Source organism: Desmodus rotundus, chromosome 10, assembly GCF_022682495.2.
Source record: "Desmodus rotundus isolate HL8 chromosome 10, HLdesRot8A.1, whole genome shotgun sequence".
Lineage (NCBI taxonomy): Eukaryota > Metazoa > Chordata > Mammalia > Chiroptera > Phyllostomidae > Desmodus > Desmodus rotundus.
In genome coordinates this window covers 3244706-3270032 of record NC_071396.1, presented here as the reverse complement: position 1 = coordinate 3270032, position 25327 = coordinate 3244706, and positions in this window count along the sequence as shown.

Here is a 25327-nt window from a genome sequence, read left to right as displayed (position 1 = left end):
GCAAACTGTCTTTTATAGGAAATTTTAAAATGAGAGTTCAGCGATGTCAGGCCCTCATTATTGGATTTAGTTATCATCCTAATACCATATAGCATATACCCTTCTATTTGAATCAACTTCCTTTAACTTCAGCCGGGTCCAAGTGCCTGCTAATCAGGAATAACTAGCCATTTATATGTAGCTACTTATAAATGTGTCCAGGGCATGGTGTCCCTGGTGTCCGGAGGCAGGGGGCGGGGGGCTCTCAAGCCAATAGAAGAAATCTGGCATGCCTGATTGTTATTTCCAGCCCCTCACGGTGTCTCGTTACAAGAATAGCTATTATATATGGCAATTATTATATATCAAATCCTCCGGAAGCGCTCATTTGTGGTCATTAATTTACTAATGCCATATGAAAATGTGTAGTTAGCACTGCTGCGTGACCTATATGAAAGTTGTATAGAGACTAAATTCTAAGATTTGTCATCCCAAAGATAAAAATATTTTTCTTTCTTGTATGTATGGGAGATGGTGGGTGCTAACAAAACTTGTTGCTGTGATCATTTCATGACATATATCAGACCATTGTGTTGTGCCCCTTCACCTCATACAGGAAGGAAGGAGGAAGAAAGGAAGAGAAGGAGAGGGGGAGGGAGGGAAATTGTATCCATAGCTCACAGAGTAAGCCAGAAAACACTCCAATGTGATCAGAGATCTAAATGTAAAATGACATAAACATTACAAGAAAATGTGAGTGAATTTATGCATTACCTTAGATTGAAGCAGTCAATTCAGCAATGATCGAAATGTCATTGAAAATATAAAAGAAAATGTCACAATTAGCTTTATAAAATATAAACGCTTCTACATGAACACAACACCAAAACAAACTATAAAAGTAATGAAAACCTGAAGAAAAACACAAAACATATCAGACAATAAAATCACTCTTTCATATATTTAAAAGATCCTAGAAATCAAAGTAGAGGAATGAGAAAAATGGCAAAAATATATACATACACAGTTCATGGAAAGGTCGATGGCTTTTATATATAAGAAAAGAAATCAAACTCAGTTATAATAAGAAAAGTACAAATTACTACTACTCAGCTATGCCATTTCTCTCCATGTTTTATTGGCAAAAGCTCAAAAGTTTGAAAATCACATTTTGGCTTATATGTGGGATAATAGACCTTCTTCATTTCACTGGGTAATCATAAAACAATATTTTAAGTAACATCTTAAATTATATGAACTAATACGCATCTTCCTGCAATTCATCTCTCGCTGTAGATATTAGCGAATGTGTCTGGTTTTTCCCTGTACTAGATAATTAAGTTCTTTAAAGAAAGAAAAATCAACATGTTTTTTTTCTTCTGATCCTTAGACATAATTTCCAGTAATAAAATTAGTTGATGAGATTTCTTTATGCTCAAGGTTTGATGATTCTTTCCAATCATATAACTAGAGTCGATACTTTATGTAACTGAGCTATGTACAGTAACACTGAGGTTAGTCTTCACGGAATCTAACCCTCAGGCAATGCCTAGTGCTAAAACTGTGTTCACTACTCTTTAAAGAGAATCTTACCTAATTAGATGGCTGTATTGAAGACTGAGATAACACATATCAAGTTCTTTGCAAAATGTAAAGTGCTTTCCAATATAAATTGATACATAAAAATGAATAGAATCAAATGTACCTTTTCCTCTTTCAACACTGAAATACAAAAGGGATTTTTTTCTATTCTTTATGAAAACTGGATGAGTAATTCTGTCCATTTTAAGGCAAATTCTGAAACACTTTACAATGAGCTCTCTGGAGAAAAAATGCAAAAGTCACCGTATGTTCTGTTTTTATGCTTCATGATTCATGAGCCCAGAGATGGTTGTTATGGACATACACTCCATATGAACAGAGACAAATTATTTATTCTCAGAAATAAAAATGGCTAATGCCTCTCATTAGCGGCTTTTAAGACCTTGATGAAATGTTCTGTGAACTCTAACCTCACCAAATGCCTACACTCACCTGTGATCTTATAAGAAAACATTTTAATAATGCCATAATGAGTACTCATGAATACTGGGGTAATTGTAAAAGTCACATCTCTATCTAGGTAAACTATTGATATATAGATTTAAGATTTTCAAACGGACTAATGTACTTATGTATTCTTGCTTACATGGCATTAACTAGACTTTATGTACCAAAAATTTTATATAAATAAAAGTTTTAGTGACTGTGTATGACAAACACATTTGAAGACATCCAGGACATGGAACATGTAACATAGATTGTTGTGTCAAATTCTTTAGTGTGCTGTGGAACTACTGTCAGAAAAAGCGGCAGGAACCATCAGCAGGTGGTGTTTTTATTGTTTATAATATAATTCTCTGGTTTCTTCCCTTTGGCTGTTATATTTTACCAGATGTGCTGTTTATCTTTCTTTTTAATTAAAAATATTTAATATGATTTATATCTTTACTAGGTTTTATACCCAAGAAAAAAATAAGTTTTTAAACTGCTTAATCACCATGATAAAAAAAATAGTGCAGAGCTAAAAGAAATAAGACTAGGCCAATGCAATATGTAGAAAGTAAGTCTGCAGTAAATATTGGGTAAGTTTTTTGTTATTAAAAAATGGAAACCACCTAAAATTTCAGGTTATTACTTATATAGTAGTTACATATTTCTATTTCTAATAGTAAAATATAGTTACGTCACTATATATCAACCTTCCAGTGCTAGACAATCCATTTGCAACATTAAGAACAGTCTCAGTATCTTATAATGCTAAAAAAAAATACATACATTCTTCAAAACAGTGACAAGCATTGTTCTCATTGCAATGGAGATGCCATCCTGGTTTGCAAAATGCTCGAAAACGCTTTCAGTATGCATGTTATCTCTGCCTGGGTCAGGCTTTCCACTCATACCTTGGGTTCCATTGGAGGCCTGTTGCAGCTGTGAGTCCAGAGGGAAGGAAGGAGGGGTCCTGAAACAGTCAGCATCTCCTTGCCCAGAAATGCCTCTGGGGGAGGCTTTAGCGACCCGAGTGAGAGTCCTGTAGTCTCCCAGGGCACGGAGAAGGGGTGCCAGGTTAGGTGGAATGAACTCAGATTAACTGGAATCTGCCGAAATTGCTACTCTAATTCTCAAGGTCTTCCTCTTTCCCAACTAACACTGTAAATGCCATACAATAGAGAATTTTAATAGTACCTTATAATTTTGACAATGCTTGATAAATTTCAGGTCTTTTTAAAAAATTTTTATTGTTATTCAGTTACAGTTGTATGCCTTTTCTCCCCCACCTCCACCCTCCCCCTTGATTTTGTCCATGTGTCCTTTATAGTAGTTCCAAATTTCAGGTCTTGATTTCAGGTATAGACACAGTTGATGCTTGAACACCACGGTTTGAACTGCACAGGTGCATTTATAGACAGGTACTCTTCATAGAAGCCTTAAATGTGTTTTTATTACAATTTTCTTAATAACATTTATTGTATCTAGCTCAATTTATTGTACACACTGTATTCAATTTACAGTACCTAGTACATATAACATATAAAATATCTGTTTAATTAGAATGTCAATGCTTTGACATTAAACATTGTAAAGAAAATGTAAAAGTGCTACATTAGCAGTTAACACTTAAGGTTCAAATTTAAGTAACTTTGTTACAAAATTTTAAAACCTGATTTTTTCTTATATAACCCTGTACCCTGTAATTAGTAATCAAACAATACCTCCATTTTAAGGAACAAAATTTGATAAAAACTAGAATACTCAGTGCCTGCTTTCTGTGTACTATTTTACCAAGACATTTAAATGTCTCTGGGAGGCAAATCCACTTTATCAAAATGATAGCTGGATGGAACATAAATTCCTGTACTCTTTGACTACACTGTCAGTTGTGCTGACTTGGCCATTAACATGATTTTCATTACTTACAGCAGAGCTTGGTCTATGAAAAACAAATTACATATTCTGCTACCTCACCATCATAAACGAATGTCGGCCATGCAGTCTCCGGAATAAGAGCTTCTCACTTTGTTAGAAAATTTGGTGGGAGAGCCATGCACAGCCAACTTGTGCAGCACTTGCCTTCTTTTCATTGGTCTATGTGATTTTAAAAAGAAAAGGTTTAAAATGTCCCATAAAGTGGTCCCATAAAAATGCTCTCAGTGAAAGATTTAGTCAAATAATTTTATACATATCAGAATAAGGAAGTAGGACTTCTACTTAGAGGTAGCACATTAAATACTTCGATTTAGTTCCACTTACCCTCAAACATGAATGTAATAAACATAATGTAATTTTTTAAGGATTTTATTTATTTATATTTAGAGGGGAAGGGAGGGAGAGAGGAGAGGAAATATCAATGCGTGGTTGCCTCTCACATGCCCCCTACTGGGGACCTGGCCCACAACCCAGGTATGTACCCTGACTGGGAATCCAACCAGGGACCCTTTGGTTTGCAGGCTGGCATGGTGCTCAATCCACTGAACCACACCAGCTAGGGCCATAATGTAATTTTTAATGCATAAGCTCACAAGGACAAAAGTAATGGGAAGTATGAAAATAAACAACAGCATGAGGAATCCCAGATGGAAAGCAGGACAAGTGACAATTGCCCAATATTAGCACATTATGTGTTTTATGAGTGGGAATGATTATTCTCCATTTCTTATGTTTCTTTCTATGAAAATGAGGAATCTTTAAATCTCCTACTCTTTTTCCCATTTCTTAATCTTTTTTTGCAGTTTAGAATGGCTTAATTTCATAATAGATACATAATTTATATAACATGATATATACATGCTCACAAATGGATTCAAAGATGTATTACTAGGTTTAATTTGGGATAAGCTAATAAATTAGTAGCTAGATTTGGATACCTAAATAAGAGGGGAGAGTTTAGTAATTGAGTACCTGTGGGGATTAAAATAAAGAACTCAATATATAGTTCTCGAGATAATAGTAAAAAAAAAAGGAAGATGGAACTTGTGTGGAGCTGATACATTGTGATAAAATTCATCCTAATATGATATTTCTGCCTAATAGGCAAAACATTGCTTTGCTTAAATAAGGGAAGTTGCAGAAAAATTGGAGAAAGGGAGAAGTTGGGAAGCTGTAAAGAAAAAAATGATTTCAAGAAAGAAGACAAATGTTGTTGGTGAAGAGTGTGGGAAAGTAGAAATGAACTGTAAATCTCTGTGCTCAGTTAAAAGTGTGAGCAGTTTATAACATCTCTCTACCTCTCCATCCGTCTATGTCTATATAGATAATTAGATTTCCATATATGCATGGCAAGTTCATGAAGTGTGAGAGGCAAAATTAAGGCTTTGGTTGGTAATGTGTCTATTAACTCAGTTACTAATGGGAATTCCATTAAATGTTCCATGGGATGACTAACAATTACTCCTATATTGAAAAGATAGTATTACAGCATCAAATTAATTTCTTTCTGATAAAACAGTACATGAATTGTAATTCATCCATAACCTGACAGTTGAATGCCTTATTCACAGAGCTTGTATGAGTTGTTATGAGAGTATATCTTACTAATAGGTTCAACTTCAGTTAGGTTTCAAGTACTGAGGGAACAAACAAACACCTGTACTACAATGGGGGTAAGAACGGCCGTCACGCACAGGTGCTTGCCTTGTCATTAGAAGATCACACTGCTAAGTGAAATAAGCCAGGCAGTGAGGGACAAATACCATATGATCTCACCTTTAACTGGAACATAACAAAAGAAAAAAAGCAAACGAAATATAAACAGAGACATTGAAATTAAGAACATTGTAACAATAGCCACAGGGGAGTGGGGAGGGGATAGTGGGAAGAGGTGTCTATAGGAGCTACTATAAAGGATACAAGGACAAAATCAAGGGGGAGGGTAGAGGTGAGGGAGGGAGGTGGGACTGGCTGGGGTGGGGTGGAGGGAAGGGGAGAAAATGCAGACAATTGTAACTGAATAAAAATAAATAAATTTTAAAAAAAGATCACACTGTAACAGCTTTCATTTGGTCCCTGAGCTGCGTTGGTGGACTCATCAGAGTAAATAGACTTGGTGTCAAGGAGATTTTCATATATATATATATATATATATATATATATATATATATATATATATTTAATATATATTTTTAAAGTTTTTAAAGTTTAATTATGTGAATATAAATACGGCATAGGTAGATATACTCTGGGGAGTAGAAATAACACCACAGGTTTTACACATATATTCTTATTACTATTATTATCATTATTATTTTGATTTCTTTACAAAGATGTGCAAATAACTTTGAAACAGGCATTTACATATTATGTTACTTACAAATAAAATTAGGTAAAAGTGAAGACTTGGAGGAACTCAAAAGCAAAAAATGTTTGTTAGGAAACTATAGGAAATTGTCAGATGACGGGGACTAAATTTATTACTTATTTCATACATTTTTATACAGTATTTCCAGAGTTCCTGGAATTACTCATTGATTACGTAGAGACAGTCTCAAAGAAGTTCTCTAATAGTACTGATCTGTGTGCAGATAAATGATGATTCTGATCATTGTCATAAGCATCATAAAATATATTTTAAAGCAAAAAAGAACCAAGTATTCAGGCAGGAAAAAATACTCATGAAGGCAATGTGATTATTGAAAATTGATAGGCTAAGTTTTAGCCCTTTGCCCAGTTACTTTGCCAAAAGCTTGGGTATTAATCAAACTAAGTATAAAAGGTACATGGAGATCAGCCAGATAATTTATTAGCTCTTCAATTGAGTCATCAGGCTGTTCAAAGGCTAATTAGACCAATCTGTGAATGTATCAATCCTATAATTACTCAGACTAATTATATTAATCATCTAAAATATGTTCATAAGAAACTGCTAATGTATAACCTTGTGGTGGCCTTAATTCAATGAGGAAATGGGAGCAATGTATGACTTACTATGTGTGGCTAATCATAACTAGATAAAGTAGGATTTTCAAAATTCGATGTCTCAGGGGCTCGGCCAAAGAAAAAGAAAGAGCACTTGATAGAACTTCATTTGGAGAAACTGAGTGAGTTTATTACTTTGTGACTTCTTTCTTCAGGACTTGTGTTCAGGCATGATTTTGTGTGTGTGTGTGTGTGTGTGTACCTACATGCACCGGGCAATCTGTATATGTAATCCGGTGTGAATGTATCACACGTCCCTGCTATCCACCAGGCATTAACTTTAGATGGTGATAAATTATGTGTTAAAAAGAACCATTCTTTGTATGTACTCTAGGAGCACTCTGTTGCTGAGGACAAGGACAAATAAATACAAGTTCTGTCTGGAAAAAGTCCAGCCATTGTTAATATAATGAGAATGGTTTGCACGACATTGATGTAACCTGGCAGCCAAGGAGAGTGGACAGGAATGCTCATGCGTGAATGGTGAAGATGTCACTGTACTAGTCACTGGGGGCAGTAGACGCCTTGAGTGAGCATGTGAACTGTGTGGCCATCACATTCAAAATGACTGAGCAAGTAGAGCAACAAATCAGCATCCAATTTTGCATTAAGCTTGAACATTCCTCCATGGCAACTATTCAGATGATTCAGGAGGCCCCAGCTATGGGCAACTAGTGATTGGCAGCTTCATCACGACAACACACCCACTTGTGTATCACATCTTGTGCAGAGTTTTTAGTGAAACGTCAAATCACCCAGGTGACTCAGGACCAGTACAAACCAGATTTGGTGCCCTGTGACTTCTGGCTTTTTCCAAAACTAAAATCGTCTTTGAAAGAGAAGAGTTTTCAGACCATTGATGAGATTCAAGAAAATACGACAAGGGAAGCTGATGGCAATTGGGAGAACTGTGTGGGGTCCCAAGGTGCCTCCTTGGAAGGGGACTGAGGCATCCTTGTCCTATGTACCGTGTTTCTTATATCTTGTATCTTCTTCAATAAAGGTCTCTAATTTTCATATTACATAGCTGGATACCTTCTGGACAGGCCTCGTTTTTAATAATAATAAAATGCAGAAACATTTAGATACCTTATTTCTATTCACATATTAAGGCAGTATTCATTGACAGCAAAGGAATAATCGTCTCCAGGTTGGAGCTTGGAGTCCATAAGCAGGTGGTCCGGGAGGGAAGACCACAGCCACATGGACCCCCGTGGGCTGAAACCGCTCTGCACTTAGGCCACATGGTTCAGCAGACCCGATGGTGCGTGAAGTACCACTGGCAGACAGAGACATTGTCTGGAGCCATGGGCAGGTCCCTAAAGGTGCGAAAGGTGAATCCCATCTCAGATGCTTAGAATTTTGGAGTAAAGCCCAGATTTCATACATGGCTAACTAGTTTCCTTTCGAACAACAGACTGTGGCTTCCTACTGAACCTTTAGCAGAAACTAAATGCCTAATCACGGGCCACCAAGTTTCTATGCAACCTGAGCTGTCCATCAAGAAGTGGGATTTTCTGACCAACCAAGGCCGAAAGTTGGGCACTCCATTATCAAACGAAAATGCTGTGGTTGGAATGGGGCATGTACTGACCAAACAATTAAGTTGCGTGAGGAAGTAGCTACAATGCCAGAGACCCTACTAGGGATATGTGACCTTCTTGAGTCCAGTGGAGACAGTGCTGCATAATATGAAGGCACAACCGAAAAGTTGGCAGCCGGACCACTGCAGTCTCTTTGTGGGGGCACCCAAAGGACAGTGGCGACGGGAAACGCTCCAGTGGGCACACCTTCAATCAGGGGAATTTCATCATTTTTGCCTGGAGGGAGAGATGCCAAGTGGCCAAGTCTATCAGTTCATGAGATGCAGCCAATGGTTTGGTTGAATGATCAGGAGTTTGGAAAACACACAATCAAAAATTCACAAAATCAGAGTCCTGGGGAAGATATATGGATAGACCTCTTTGGGTACAGGATTTAGAGATATTTTCCTCTTCAGGACATGTAGAGAAATAAACACATTTAGATATAGATAGAAATAGTAGGATATATATATATGTGTATGTATGTATGTATGTATGTATGTGTATATATATATTCCTGCCTATCTTAAGGTATATAAATATATATATATATCAATCTATATCTATAAGGCTTCTTTTATTGAAGACAAGGATTGTATGATTAACTTTAAAATAGAGTTTGTTATCTTTAATGATATAATATTCTATGCATAGAAATCAATTGTGTGGCTTTTGTAAGAGGACTTTTTCAAAGCTTCATTATTCAGAAAACTAAGACATATCAGGAACCTATCAACACACAAGTGTAATAAAGCAAATGCCTTTAAAATAATCAATAGTTTTTAAATGAATAACAATAATACCAACAAGAAAAAAGTGTCAGAAGCTCTTGTCTAAGAAAACAAAAAAGCTACCTAATAGCAGCCCTTCCAACCCCTGGGAATTGGGAGGTCCATGGTGGTAAGGTAACAAATGTTTTGGTTTATCTCAAAGCCTGGAAAAATGATTCGAGTCACTATTTTTATTTTTATTTTTTTCAGTTGCACAGCCTTTTTGATTGTTAAAGTTCTCATATTGGTTTTGCTTTCTAAGATGAAGGAATATATAAAGATTGAAACAGATGTAGTTTTTTTTTCACTGAATGTGGTTTGTTTAGAAATGTTACCTACGCTTGTAGCTGAGAGATAAGAAATGCAAAACACTGTAGAGCAATCCTTTGGATTTTGGTATGAGGAGGAAAAAAGAAGTAGCAGTCCCATCTGGGCGTGCGGATAGGCCTGGCGTATTTTCAGTGTTTCTGATGTATGCCTCCAATTTTATAGTTAAACATTTGTATCACTCTCATCTATAGGGCACTCACTTCTGCATAGCATTTGCTTTATTTTCTTTTCATTAAAAACTATATTTTTAAAAATTTAGAATATAGATATTTCAGACAAAAACTGAAATTCCATTTTACTTCATTATTTTCACTTCCTTCCCAGAGATATTGCCCTGGTGATATGTGGGTTTCTTTCCTTTTTTTTTTTTTTTTTTTTAGGACTTTCCCTATGTGTTCCCTTAAATAACTCATTATGCACATACATTTTATTTTCATAAATGCTGTACATACTATTGCTAGGCCTCCTTGGAATGGCAATATTCTTAACACATGTTTAGTGTTTTAGCTTGATAAAATAGAAAGAGGTAAAACTGTGTGGTGTTTAAGTGGGGACATTCTGATACTGAAAATGCAGTAAGCAAGGTGCATGGGAAAAGACATTGGGGAACCAGAGCTTGGGGCTCTTCCTTGGATGTTGGGCCAGGTTGACTGTCCCAGACAGTAGGGACTGACCTTGGCCATGGAGGGACAGCAGTTCTTGTGAGCAGATCAGAGGTCAGGAAAAGAAGATGAGCCCACACCTTTCTCTCTAATGTGTGCAACAGAGCCGTCATTTTAAAAGGGACATTGATGTGAGAACCTTCTACTACATTGTAGGCACTGTGTTCTTCTTTCACTTGTGCTAACATTGTGTGATTTTCTGTAACATCAAAAAATGTCAAGGAAGCAGTGTCTACAAGTAAGCACCGGATTAAAATTTACCCTTCTTTCTTCTCAGGCCTCTTTTCTTCCATTTGAGAACATCATTTCATAATTTCTACAAGATTCACTTGAGTTGTTAGCTAGTCCTGAGTCTGAACATAATTACTTATTCATATAGTCCTTCAAACCATTTGTGATTAAAGCAATCTGCTCTCTTTTCCATGTAGTTTTTTAAATTAAATTATTGTCACAAATTAGGTTACAATGACTTAAAAGAAGTAGGCAGAGAGGCCTAAATATGCTGAAGTAGACACTAGCTGCCTTTACAGGTTGAGTTTTCATCAAGAAGTCAAAAAGTTAAGTAATCACGCCTAGAAACACATGATGAATTTCAAACAGTCTTTCCCATTCATGATGTGAGAAATTATCCAATACTGACTAAATGGGAATATTCTACTGGGGACATCTCATGTAGAATAAGTTGGGAAACATATAAACATTCTGAGAATAGTAAGCAGAATAAAATCCCAAATTATCACAGCACAGACACACAATTCTTTACGTGCTTAAAACATTCTTCTCAGAGGCGTATGGTTTGTCTTCAAGAAACAACTGTTTCATTATTTAGCTCACACCACAACATCTTGTTGTCTGTATAAATTTATAAGCCCTCCTTTTGAATGTTCGGAGCCGCAGTGAGAACAGGCTCTGTAGCTTACTGAGTTCTGAGTTCTGAGAAGGGATGGAAAGCTTTGAGAACGAATGGTCACCAGAGGCCTGGTCTGACAAAGCGACCCTGAAAAGGCCGTACCGTTTTTCATGCAGCATTTGTCTTGTTTAAGAAGAGCTGCGGAGCAAAATTAGATTCAATCACTGATAATTAGAAACATCATATTTAAAGAGGAAATCAGAACTACCTTAATCCTACATTAAACACACAGGCATACAATTGTTAACAAAATGGCATCCTTTTAATACTGGCATTCAGATTTATTGTCAAAGCTTTTTAATGTTTCCTAAAGATAAAGGGCACAGGGTTTTGCAGTTTCTATTTTATTGTAACTCGAGGCCAGTTTTTAACTATTATTACTTGAAGAATCATGGCTTATGTCTGAAGGCTGAAATAAGACTAGACCATAAGCACACCCGAACATAAATTCAAATGGACATGGAGAATGTAAGTGTAGAGCTTACCCTAACAACAGTGCAGTGTTTATTAAAATACTTCAACACAGCCCTGGCTGGGTGGCACAGTAGGCTGGAGCATTGTCCCCAGAAGGTTGTGGTTTTGATCCCTGGTCAGGGCACATGCCTAGGTTGAGGGTTTGATCCCTCACCTGGGTGCATATGGGAGGCGGATGGTCGGTGTTTCTCACTCTCTCTCTCTCTCTGCCACCCCACTCTCTAAAATCAATTTAAAAAAATCCTCAGGTGAGGATAGAAAATACTTCAACACATCTCTTTGAAGAAAAAAATATTTGAATCCTAAGTTCTATGAAAGAGCAAAGTAGAAAGTAAAAGCCATCAGGTGCTTTTCATTGAGCTTCCTCGCAAGAGTTAATTTAAATACCGTGCAGCCGAAAGGCAGCTGACGTGGCAATGGCATTCTGATTCCTGCAGAGGGTTTATTCTGAGTAACATTTCGATCAAATTAAAACAACTTCAGTCAATCAGAAGCAATTGCAAACTTCAAAATCCAGCTGGCTTACAATCTCAACAGCGCTGTGTGTGTTAGCTGGGCTCCTGAAGCTTTCTTCAGTACCTGTGACGTGGAGATAGGTTCTTTACCTGTTACACAGAATCGTTTGCTTTTCCCATACATTGTCTAAGGCTTCTGCAATGTGGCTTCTCAGTAAACAGTCTATCATTTTATCAACCTTGTCACTAGAGGTCTGGAAATTTCTAATCACTGGGTCAACGACCTCAATATCTTTTGATGACTAAAAATATACTTCAAGTAGCCCTAACAGAAACTGTCAAATAATAAATGATCTCAAACATTTCACAAGTGCAGAAGTGAAAAGGAATTGGAGGAAAAAATATGAACCATCCTGTGACTAGGTGCCGGAGGATTTGATCTTCTAGGAAACCCAACTATAAGATTACTGAATGTGCATGTTGGGGGAGTGAGGGGGTAGGAGATACCATTCGTTGTCAGAGAAGATACTGATTTTCAGGTGGTTAGTGTTTTATCTGTTGATGCAATTAATTAAATACACGCATACACATATGCACACTGAGTTTGAGGAAGAAGTGTTCCCTCTGTCTTTGCCTAAAATAATCATTAATCATTTATAAGAGCAAAAGAAAGAGGGGTGGAATTTGTCAATTGAGAAGGTTACAGAAGGACTGTAGATGCTCTAGTCAGATACTCGAGTTGTTCCTGCCTTGGACTTGGTATGCTAGGTACACATCGATACTTCGTATTCGTATGCGGGGCAGAAGAAAGCCCGGCATCTGCTGTGATGTTCACTCTGTGCCGTTTGAATCATGGACATGAGCCCAGCGCCTGGCTGATTGCGTCTGCATCTGTTGGCACGCTCCACTGTTCTGACTCGCTGGAATTGGCTGAGTTCTACCATTTGAAGTTCAGTGGTTCAAAGCTAATTTGTTTTTTCCGCATGAGTTTTTTCCCCCACTGTCATCTATGTTTCTTCTGCTTTTATTTGTATCAGAGCCTATAACTGTTCTATTTTCAGTGTTTGGATGTCACCTGTAATTTATCATCTTGCAAGTGGACATTTAGAAAAGCACATTAGGCAAAAAACAAAGGAAAACCAGTATGTTACTTCTTGAACTCATATTCCTTAATACTGGACTCGATAAGGGCAGAGAATTATTAAGTTGGTTTTAATAGAGAATGTAAATATCTTGTCATAAGTCAGCATATAAGCAAAGTCCACTGTACCCTTCTTTTTATGTGTCAGTTCACAAGCTATAGCTTGAGATTTAATATTTCAGTTGTCAAGAAAAATAACGATAACTTACACAGAGCCCTCCAGTTTGAAGACCTTAAACATTTTCATGATTGTATACGTGCTTCATAAAAGTGGTTTAAGGTTTTGTATACATATTTATTTATCACTAGAAATTTTAACTCACCCAAATATGTATACGAGTGTGTGTGTGTATATATATATAGTGTATATGCTATACATATAGTGTGTATACACACACATATAGTGTATATGTACACACATACAACACACACATATATATAAATATATATAAAGATGGTGGTAATTGCCACAGAACCAAATAAAGGAGGGGAACTTCAATTTAAAATAACCACGTGGGTCCAGATTGAGAAAGTTAAGGATGGCTGAGTGAGAGGACCGGGTCCTTGTACGCTCGAGTACTTTCTGAAATAAGAGGAAGAGAGGATGCTCTGGAAAGATCAGTTAACCTGGCTGAAAGGAGAGATGCCAGATCCTGCCATCACAAAGAGGAGCAGTGTGGGTAACAGTCAGACGTCATGTGTGACCCTGGAGTGCTGGCTGCGTGAGGACAGAAGACATCCTTATTGGGTGGCTGCCCACCAATAAACCAGCTGTTTTTATACTGATAGACTCGGCAATATTGTTACTGAAACAATTACAAATTATGAAAAGAATATGTTTTGAGATATGTAATCTAAAACTTTCAAATAACGAGGTTGTTGATTACATGCTTTGCATATAATGAAATAAGAGTGGTATAATCACAGTCATAAATCAGATTACTGTAGTGGTGAAGATTGAGAATTTACATTTTTAATATGTATCTTAAATGATGAATCTGTAAACCAATGGTCTTCTAATCTACATACTTCTGTAACAGTTACTGAATTAACTTAAAGCAGTCACCAAAATGTGGAGGATGGATATGGTTTCCAGACAAATCAATTTAATGTCGGAGCATGTAGATATCAAAATATTTAGTAGAAATGAAAACAAAATGGGAGAGGAGTGATTCTATGAGAGAATTTTTGCCTAAAATGAACCTTGTGTTTGCATTTGCTAAATTTCTTCCTTTTAAATTTTGTATTTTTGCTTTCACAAAATAGCTTTCATACATGTGAGAACTATGCACACATATATGTATGCGTATGTGTGTACACATGTAAATATTTTATGTACAGGCATGTAAAATACATGTGCATACACATAGGCATATCTGTTATATACATATAATTCAAAAATATGTATACATATACACGTGTGTGAGTGTGTGTGTGTAGCCATTGAGTTGAGAACATCAAAAGCATAGGATGGCGAAAAAGCTAACCCAAACTATAATCCATGTAAAGTCGTATTTGGAATGTAAATGTGAACTTCTTACAGAACTTCCATTTTTGTAACATTGAATTTAACGTGTTTATTCTTCACGCGGAATGACATAAATAATGGTTGCAGCTACACAATGAAAAGTGTGCCAACACTGGTCTGGTCGTTGCTGAGTTTACCTTCATTAACAGAGAGACAATGAGATAATGGGGACCCAGGACCCAGACTTGTGGAGACTGGAATCCATCCCCTTTGTCACTTACTGTGTCACACGAGGCAGTCACCCCACTCTGCTGCAGTTCTGTCACCTATAAAACGAAGATCACAACTATTGTCCGTTTCACTGAGTTGCCATGAGGAGAGAGTTAATACCTATAAAACACTTAGATTGCTTGCAATACCGGTGCTGTTCATTACTGCTAGCATTCATCCTCACAGCGGTTTCGCCAGTCAGGTGTTCATTTTTTCCTATGCAAATATATCGTGCAGAGGGTAACTTTACCTGATACTCAGTGAGTTGAAATGCGCCAGATGTATTCAGAATTGGATACCCCAGATACATCGGAATTTGGGTATATATACACCGTCACAGGAAATTAAGGGGCAGAACTAAGACTCAGCTTCGAACCTTGCCCGACACTGTCTCTGCTCTTTCTGTCGCCCTGCTGCCTTCACTGTCTCTTGGTCACAGTGTAGGTTCACTTAGACTCCCGCTCAGATCTGGAAAAGAAATCTTTTGTCTTGTGCTTAGGCAATCTTAAGAACATGAAGAAAATTCTAGAAAAAATATAAAAAAAGAATATGTGAAGATGGAGAAACTTAGAAATCTTAATGTGTGATATTTAAATTGGAACAGATGGCACATGTATGTTAATCAGCTTTAAATACCACGTGGTGTTATTGAAGTCAGTGGGGAGATACCCCAGGTTAATCTTTCATTCATGAGACACAAGGAGGAGGTTGGGCCTTAAGAAGGAAATGAGTGAAAAAACAAAGTATTTAAAATGCAGTACTTTTTAAGGAAAGTTTTTAGGAACAAACCAACTAAATGGAATGTGTGAAGTTTAATTTCAGGGGGGAGCCTACATTTAGATTTTAGGGAGAGCATGTGGGTATAATGCTAGAAGAGCTCAGTGTGTATTTAAAGTCGAAATATATTCTTATGTTTTAAAAGTAAGTGGTTTTAAAATAAATAACATAACAGAATTATGTATGTAAGTTAAATAAGTAAATGTGAAAATTTTCCTCTGGGAAAGAGTCCTTAACCCTACATACTAGAGCTGAAAGAAGTATTCAAAGTCATGAAAGGCAAGGACCTACATCCAAGATTGCTCTATCCAGCAAAGCGATCATTTAGAATGGAAGCAGATACAGTGCTTCCCAGATAAGGTCAAGTTAAAGGAGTTCATTATCACCCAGTCCTTGTTACATGAAATGTTAAAGGGACTTATCTAAGAAAAAAAGATAAAAAATATGAACAGTAAAATGACAACAAACTCACAGTTATTAACAACCAAACCTTAAACAAAAACAAACTAAGCAAACAACTAGAACAGGAACAAAATCACAGAAATGGAGATCACATGGAAGGCAATCAGCGGGAGAGTGAGTGGGGAGAAATGGGGAAAAGGTACAGAGAATCAGTAGCATAAATGGTAGGTGGAAGGTAGACAGGGAGGGTAAGAATAGTATAGGAAATGCAGAAGCCAAAGAACTTACATAGATGACCCATGGACATGAACTAAAGTGGGGGAATACGGGTGGGAGGATGTGCATAGGGCGGAGGGGAATAAAGAGGGGGAAATGGGACAACTGTAATAGCATAATCAATAAAATATATTTAAAAAAGGTAATAGAGGTAATATCATCCCAAATTCAACCTCATTTTGAATGATAGGACAACTGGCAATAAGAATGTGTTTGGAAGGAGATGACAATAATGTAAACATAAGATGCAGACACATAGTTCCTTTCTAACAACAGCAACAGAACCCTGACAAATTTTAATGCATAATTGAATGATATATAATACTTAGATTAATTTAATGCTATATGCATAATAATGTATAATAATATACAATGTAACAATATGCAATGTGCGCAGAGAGTAAGTGTGGCATCTCTTACTTGGGAAAAAACAAAGAATTTAAGTGGAAGTTCGAGGTGCATCACCCCTCGCGTGGGTTTTTGAAAAGGACAGCATTTTTTTTAAGTCTTGATACCTACTTCTTTTTAACAAGTTGTAAATATTTCAATTATGATTTAAAAAGTATCTAGATGGTATTTCAATTACATAGTCCAATGTATTATCATGGTAAATATGCTATTTATGCCCTATTTATACTCACAGTTCTTATTCATAATTTAATGTGAAAGGAAGCCAACAGTATCTTCTTGGAAATTCAATCGCTAAACTTAAGCTGGGAAATCTCATCCCGGGATTTCCTCTGGCCCCTGCCCTCATAACAGAACGGGGTGCAGGGAGAACTGAGAATCAAGGACCCACAGCCAGGACTTCTGTCCCTGCTGGGATGGATGGGAAGTAGTGTTGGCGTCCTCCCACTAAAATACAATTCGAATTTTCATAAAGTGAACCTCTCAGGGGACAAGAGAATAGCTGAGTTAAGAGCAGTACACATCAGAGTGAAGATAAACGGTGGTATTATTTGTGAAATAGGGGAACTTACTTGGGTGCCGCAGACAAGTCCGGGGAGCCACAGCTGAGGCTAGCCTTTGAACTCAAGAGCCTATGTGATTGAAATATGGAATAGTTAAATACTTGTGCTTTATGAATATAACATGTTTATAAGACAGATTTTGCAAGTATTTTTGGACTTGTCTCTGAGCTCTTTATTCTCTTCTATTAGTCTATTCATCCCTTGATATTTAAATTTGAACTGTTTTTATGATTTGTATCTGCATATCAACAGGCAATTCTTACAAATAGTCTCAGGTGTAATTCTCATTATCAATAATAATGTGTCCACTCCAAAATTAACATTGACTCTTCTCTTTATATGTGATGCAGGAAAATGTGATTAACACATTAATTTAAATGCAGATAACAATCTAAATGCCAAAGCCTTTTTAAATTCAACTCATTCCATCTGACTTTCAAATCAGAAGAGACATATGGCTTTAAATGTATATTAAACACCATAAAATGAGAAATCCATAAAATGACAAGCATTAAAATGCTTTCAGAAACATTTTAACTCTTTCGAAGTATACACAAAACTTTGTTATGATCAGAAAACAAGGGGAAGTTACTGGTTTCATTTTTTTGACCAATCACAACTTTTTTAAGCAATACCAGTGATTCACAGATTCACAACCAGCTCTGAATACAGGTGCCTGGTGTTAAATTAGGCCTGGGGTATGTCTGGCCCACAATTGATACAGGCATTCTGGGAGTCCAGGGACCCAAAGGTCTGGAACCCACCGTGGGTTCTTGACTTCATGCCAGAAAGACTTCAAAGACAAGCCGGTGTGGAGTTTAAAGTGGAAAGGACTTCATCAGTGAAGCAGAAGGACAAGAGAAGACTACTCCAGAGGCAGGGCAGCCCCTCCTGGGAGGGACTCACTGCTTTCATTGAAGTGTAGGGCGCTGGATAAGGGGGAGCACTGGTCAGACTGTTTCCAGGAAGGGGGTTGAGACTTCTCAGAAGAGCCCTGTGGGCCTGGTTGTGTCCTTATATGGGCTTCTGTTTCCTAAAACAGGGTGGTGGGTGGTGAGGGTCTGGGGGTGTCTTTCAGGAGGAGGATATATTACCAGGAGTATAATGAGTCTGGGGGTTACCACAAGGCAAGGTTAGTCCCCGTGTGAATGGAGCTGGTCGTCTTCCAGTTCTAAACCGTAAATACATTGGGGGTTGGTCTTACTGTCTCCGTGTAGCCCTATTAAGTACAGCTGGTTTGCCCTATCTCACACCAAGGCACCAGTATTTTTATAACTTCAGAGATGTTAGAGACTATGTTCTGTATGACATTTGTTAAACCAATAAGGTTGACTTTATTCATGGACACCGTCACAGTAAGTAGTGGGGTTTTGCAGAAGGATTTGAAGGTTGCCCTCACCTCCGATTTCTTTCCCCAGCAAGGAAGAGGAGGATGTATAGCCGAGGGCCAGGGCTGTGTGTGTGCTGGGGTGGGAGGTGTCGGTGGTTGAAGAGTTTCTAGAAGGACACTTTAGGGAGAGAGGAGATTCTGGCTAACCTGACCTGACAGGATACTTCCTGAATGCTGGCCAATACGCTTGCCACCTCTTAGCTGTCATTCTCTACAGACTCAGTGTGGTCTTCAGAATACATCACAGATGCCCTTCCAGAAATCTTACAACCACATTTCTTTTTAAATCTATGTTCAGATGTATTTTCCACCCAAAACTGTTTTAGGCACCTGCCTACTTTCTTATGCTTTTAGCTACAGGCAAAAATCTCATCTTGTCAGAGAAGATACTAGTGTGCTTCTTATTTGGGCATGTTATGACAATTTCGTCTCAAACTAACATAGTCCTAAAAACGCTTAAGTATCTGATATCACACACCTTTCTCGTCACCAATATAAATAAAAGTGGGAAAACCACGATCTGTGAATCCTCAGCCTTAGTAGCATTTTTGTGGCAGACACATGCTGTATGTGTGTATGTTACTATAAGCCAAGTTGGGACGATGTCATGTTAAGTTTCTCATGTTCTGGGGGAATTTGTGTGATACTTATCGAAAATAAAACTACCTCAGAACCTATAGGGGGCCTGGGCCTTGGTCCTTATTATCATCCACTGTGTGACCCTAGGAAAACAAGCCTTAAAAATCAGGCAGAGACTGCTCCCATTGCTTGCAAACAAAGCTTATCAATGTCAGTTTGATACAGAAAAACTTCCATCCATCTTATTTTCTTTGAAAACCGATTCCCATGTTAACTGATACAAGAAGCTTTGTTCAGAGTTATACAGAGGTGAACTGAGAAAGATTTCATGTTTAAGTTTTATCCGTTTTCCACATGTTTACTATCACTCAAGGATGCAATAAAATCTAGACGTGTATATTCTAATTCCAATAAAAATGACAAGCATTTATTAGCATCATTATGTACTAGACAGCAAGACACATTCTCATGAGTTATTTAGATATATTATATCATCAGTGTTCACCAGAACTCAATGAGGCAGAAATTTATCTTTAATAAACAAAAAATGAAACAAAAAATGTCCATTATTTTAGTTTCAGTCACAGCTGGTAAATCTATTTGACCAGCACCCTGGACTAAAGTGCTTCAAGTTACGCATTCTACCCTACGGCCAGCACGGTGGGACTTGACTTTTGAATATGAAGGCACATCTTCTATTTGAGATGATATGTAAATAAGATATGAGTATGAATGGAAGTATGTATAAGTTTAGAACAAAATCACAAATATAAGTTGCCACTAGGGTCTGTCTATGCTGACAGAAGAGCTGTGAATCAAGCCTAGCCGGAGGCATATGGTCACAGGAAAGGAAAGATAAAATGAACAAAAGACACAGGGCCTCAATGTGCTTCAGGCTGTAATCCAAAATATTGGAAAAGTGGAAAGACTATGGGCCGTTTTTTGCCGGTCTCTCCAAGGAGTGCTGCAATCCTATTTACTGCTTGGGATTCATGGGAGGCATTCCAATCCCTGGGAGTCGTAACTAATGAGACGCTTTGTTGTTTATGCGTCAAGATTAAGAATTGTGAATCCATGTAGCAGAAATAAAGACTTGAATTTCTTTAATGTATTCCATAGTAGGCAGTGTTACACTGTTTTTATTAAAAGTCATAGGGAATTGTGGTACTTCCCCTACAAAGCACATGCATTAGAATCAGACACACCTGGTCAAACTGGTTATTAAGTATTTACAGTTTAAGAAGGTATTTATCTTTTACAAGCCTCACTACCTTAATCTTTTAAACACGTTTATTGAGGTATAATTAACATACAAATAACTGCACATGTTTAATGTGCACAGTTTGATGAGTTTGGACACATGCAATATCTAGCGTGAAAAAATGAAAACAAAAGAAAACGTTTAAATAAGGGATGTTGTCTGGGATGTATGTAGTGCTCTTGAGGGATATTTTTAATTATTCAAAACTGGCTGCACATTTTTTTGGAGTTTGAAACCAAGCAGATTGTCATTTATTTTTCTCTGAGCCAGTGTTTTTGCTTTTACTCACAAACCCGTACCAGGGTGTTGCTTTGGCTAGGATTAAAGAAACACAGGTGCTAAAATGATCAGTTTCCTCACATTTTTTCTGCCTGCTTCTGCTACGGAAAGTCATTAAGTTTCTGTAAAAGACACATTTTCCCAATTCATTACACCTAAAAATCCACCAGGAAAAAATGTGCGGCCGACAAATGGGCCGTTGCACACTCTTCCCATATGTATTTTGCAAGCAGGTGTTTCATTTTCAGTTTGCCAAAAACAAACTGGTTTTCAGGTGCATAGAGAATATCATCTTTGTACAAAAAGGGAACAGTAATAACAACTCCTGGTAGAGTCTTCCTCAGTAGGACGGCGATACAAAGTTGCTGAGTAAAGGATTGAATGGGACGCACAGTGTGTGACAGTCTAAGGCACACACATCCAGTGTGATCCCGTGTTACTTAGTTCACATGCGGGGGGCAATAAAATGTCAGTGCAGAGCCAGAGGAGGGGCGTTAACGTTGCTAAAATACTTTTTATGTAAAACAGCGCTTTGCCATATCCTTGTGGGTGAAGTGCCATTGTATCTACTTATAAACAACAAAAACACTGTGGCTCACAATTTATGCAACTTTCTCAAGTCACAAAGTTAATAAGGGTTGTACCAGGGTGCGTACTAGCCTTAGTGTGATTCCAGGGCCTAATTTCAGGGACTTACCTTCCACTTCGGTTTCGGTTCTCATCCGGTCAGTCCTACTTAGATTTGCTAATGCTCCAGGGCGACGTTCTTTTAATCTCCACGTTTTTGATCTCACGTAACAGGTATCACACTGTGTCTCCTATTTGATTTTCATAATTTACTTTTCTTGGTATTACTCATGGTGCATTTATTCCTACGATTTAACTCCAGTTTTTGAGGTCATCAATAAGGTTTTAGATTTTTTGTGTTTGTATTTATTTATTTACTTATTTGAGAGAGAGAAAGAGACTTCGGCATGTTGTTTCACTTATTTATGCGTTCATTGGTTGATTCTTGTGTGTGCCCTGATGGAATATCAAGCCCACAACTGTGGCGTATCAGGACGAGGCTCCAACCAACTGACCTACCCGGCCAGGGCTTGTGTTTGTGTGGTTTTTATTTTTATTTATTTATTTCTGGTCTCTGAGAATGCTGTGTGTCCCAGAGCATGGGAAGATACCTGCAGAGACGTTTCTTAGATGCATCTGTCGTAACTTTGAGGAATTTTATCACAAAAGGATATTTGTGTGTGTGTGTGTGTGTGTGTGTGTGTGTGAATTCCCATATTGTGTACTCGCAGTAAGCAAGTGGTAACAATTCAGACCCCGCATCTCAGGATTTCTCCTTTTGGAAACTCCAGAACATGATCCGATTCTTTGCTTTCCCAGGAAACTCTCTTAGGCCCCTGCCTTTGTACAGGACAATCACTTCAGCTTTGTATGACCTTGGAAATGAGGTGTAGTTTCCTGTGTTTGCCTGAATTATCGGTGTGACATGCATCTATGTCTGATGTCACATTGACCGCTGGACATTCAGCTTCCACTCAACACTTGATTTTTAGTTCACAAAAGCCTATAATTTCATCAATCTTGATAACCTTAAATATAGGTATCTCAATGTAATAGAAAAGAACTCTAAATTTTTAGACGAAAAACGCCGGCACGTGTTTTAATATACACTTATTTTTGACCCCCTGTCCAAATACTTCTTGGTGGTAGAAGAAGGGAATAAACTGATAAAAATATGGAAGACCTGTGAAAGGATGCAGCCGTGACTAAAATAATTTATCAAGAACAATTCTCCTTTCCCATTTGATGGTTCAAATCCTGCAGGTCGTTAAAGTGTCTACAGACTTGTTGATACAAAGTCTCGCAGGAAATATTTTCAGCAGATTCGTTTGAAGATGAATTATGAAAAGATACATGACGTTCTTTGGCAAGGAAACTGTGACTAAGATCAGGCGGACCGGGAAGGAAAGCGAACAGTTGGGCTGTGTTTTATTCCCTCCTACTTGGGGACTGAACAGGCGGTAACTGAATTCGACCAGACCTCCTTGTAAATAAGCTAATAGCATTTACAAATGAAAATATACTCAGGAGTTCTTTTAAATAATTGCATTTTGGCAAGAAAAGATTTGTCTGTCTGGCTCTCTTAGTGTAAATAAACCCAGGATGTAAGGATTTATAGAATGTGGCCAGCTGGAGAATGCCAGTTAGCAAGCAGATGGAGAAAAAGTGCTAGAAGAACTCCTTTATCTACCAGTAATTTTATGGGCACATGGTTAAGTGCCCATGTTTTGATATTTCCACCATGGGAGGAAGGAACACTTAGAACCTGCTTCTGATGAGTTTTGGCCTCTCCAGAAAGAAGTCGATGCTTCCCGTATTGTTTGAATTCTTGGTATGCTTCCTGAAGTTTGGTGTTGGAGATGATCTGTGATTTCTGTGAGTCGTTTTTGACAATTCAATCATTTTATGGTAACACAGCAGCCTTGGTGTAGCATTTAAAAAATCAATGTAAATGACCACATTAATAGAATAATGGGGAAGATGCATCTAATCATCTGAGTGGATGCAGAAAAAATATTGACAAAATTCAGTACATTTTCATGATAAAAATGTGTAGATCAGAAATATTGAAATAGAAAGGCACTTTCTCGACTCAATGAATATGTATTTAAATCTATACATAAGACCACTTAATGGTAAAATGTTGACTATTTCCCCCTAAGATCAGAATATCTGACCTCACTATGTCTTTTCAACATTTACTAGGTGTGTAGCCACTATACATGGTATGAGAACACAAACCACAAACCACAAAGCTTGGAAAGAATAATTGTAAGTAGAAAATCTGAAACTATCTATTACAAAGTTACTATAAACTAATGAAAAAAATTACCGGTTGCACAGGGTCAAAGGAAATACAGCAAAATAAGTATTTTCACATACTAGCATGTAATCTTTGGAAAATAAAATAAAATAATACCATTGAAAATAACATTAAAACAGGAACACCTTTGGGGGACTGTCCCTCTATGTCACCAATTACCTGTGAAAATACTGGAATTAACACATCTATAACAAATAATCTACTGTGCAAAAATGGCTGTTTTCTGACGAGGTTAATTTGCTTTATCGAATGTTTTCCAGTGAAGATATTCAACAATTAGTTTATACAGTCATTTAGATTCCTATGTCATGTGTCACCAGTAGGTCTTTAATACCTATTTTTACCATATTTAAGTTCATGCGTGTGTATATTCAATGTTGTAATTTATTTATCCCTGTATTCCCAGTTCTGAACATAGTATCTGGTCCATTAGAGTATTAAATAAATAAGTAGATTAGGATAATAATTTCCCTTATTTTATTCACCAGAATTCCCGTTTTATAAGTAGTGCACAATTACTCTGAGGTATAAGGTACGCTCTGGAAGGCTCCCATGGCAAGTGTGGTTTTCTTCGCAGAGGGAAGGTGGACCGCCTGGTTTATAACCCTATTTCATTTCCGGTCATGCCGTCTCGGCTAAATTACAGACACTCTTCGTATTTCAACTTCCTTCTCTCTCAAAGGGCACTGTTCCTGGCATGTAGCACATAAGATATTGTGAGAATAAGAGTATACTCCATCTAAAGCAGTTGAAACAGACACTTAATTCTGTTGTTGTTGTTATTATTTATTATTATATTGGAGCCTTCAAAGAGCAGTGTTTCTTTAGTTACACTGTTCTTTCCCAAAGTGATATATTTTTTTATTTTATGTATAATTTATAAACAAAATACAAAAATCTCAAGGAAAAATATAGTGATTTGTTTCAAATGCTTATAAAAATGTAAAGGAAGTTTTGTGCCCCACCACAATTTAGGAATAAATATTGTTGAAAATTCAGTTGATTTAGAAACCCTTTGCTGTGCTGGCTGTCCTGGAAACTGCGCCTGTCATGAAAGAGCTGAGGTTCAAAATGCTCTCTATCTGTCGCCACTCTTCTGGAGCGCGGCCGCATCTTCCCCCCAACCCCTTCTTCCCCCTGCGCCTTCTCTCTGCCTTTCTCTCTTCTAAGCTCCAAGGGCCCTTCTGTAACTTGTGTGGCCTCTTCCTGAGCCCACGTAGCCCAGATGGCTCACGACTTCTGCTTCTTACTTTCTAAATAAACGTTTGCTTATATTAAAAAAAAAGAATGCTCTCTGTTTAATGTTAATCTCATCTTTATGGAAGCAATAATTACTTTTTTACAGGTATTCAGAAGTAAAAATCAGAATACAAATGATATAGGAATAAATGACAATTTTAAGAATGGAATATTATAACTGAAAATGTAGAAATTTGTACATTTTTGCTGTAATAACTTTGCTCTGGCACAGCTGAATTCCTAATTTTTAAAGACAATTGCTTCATTAAA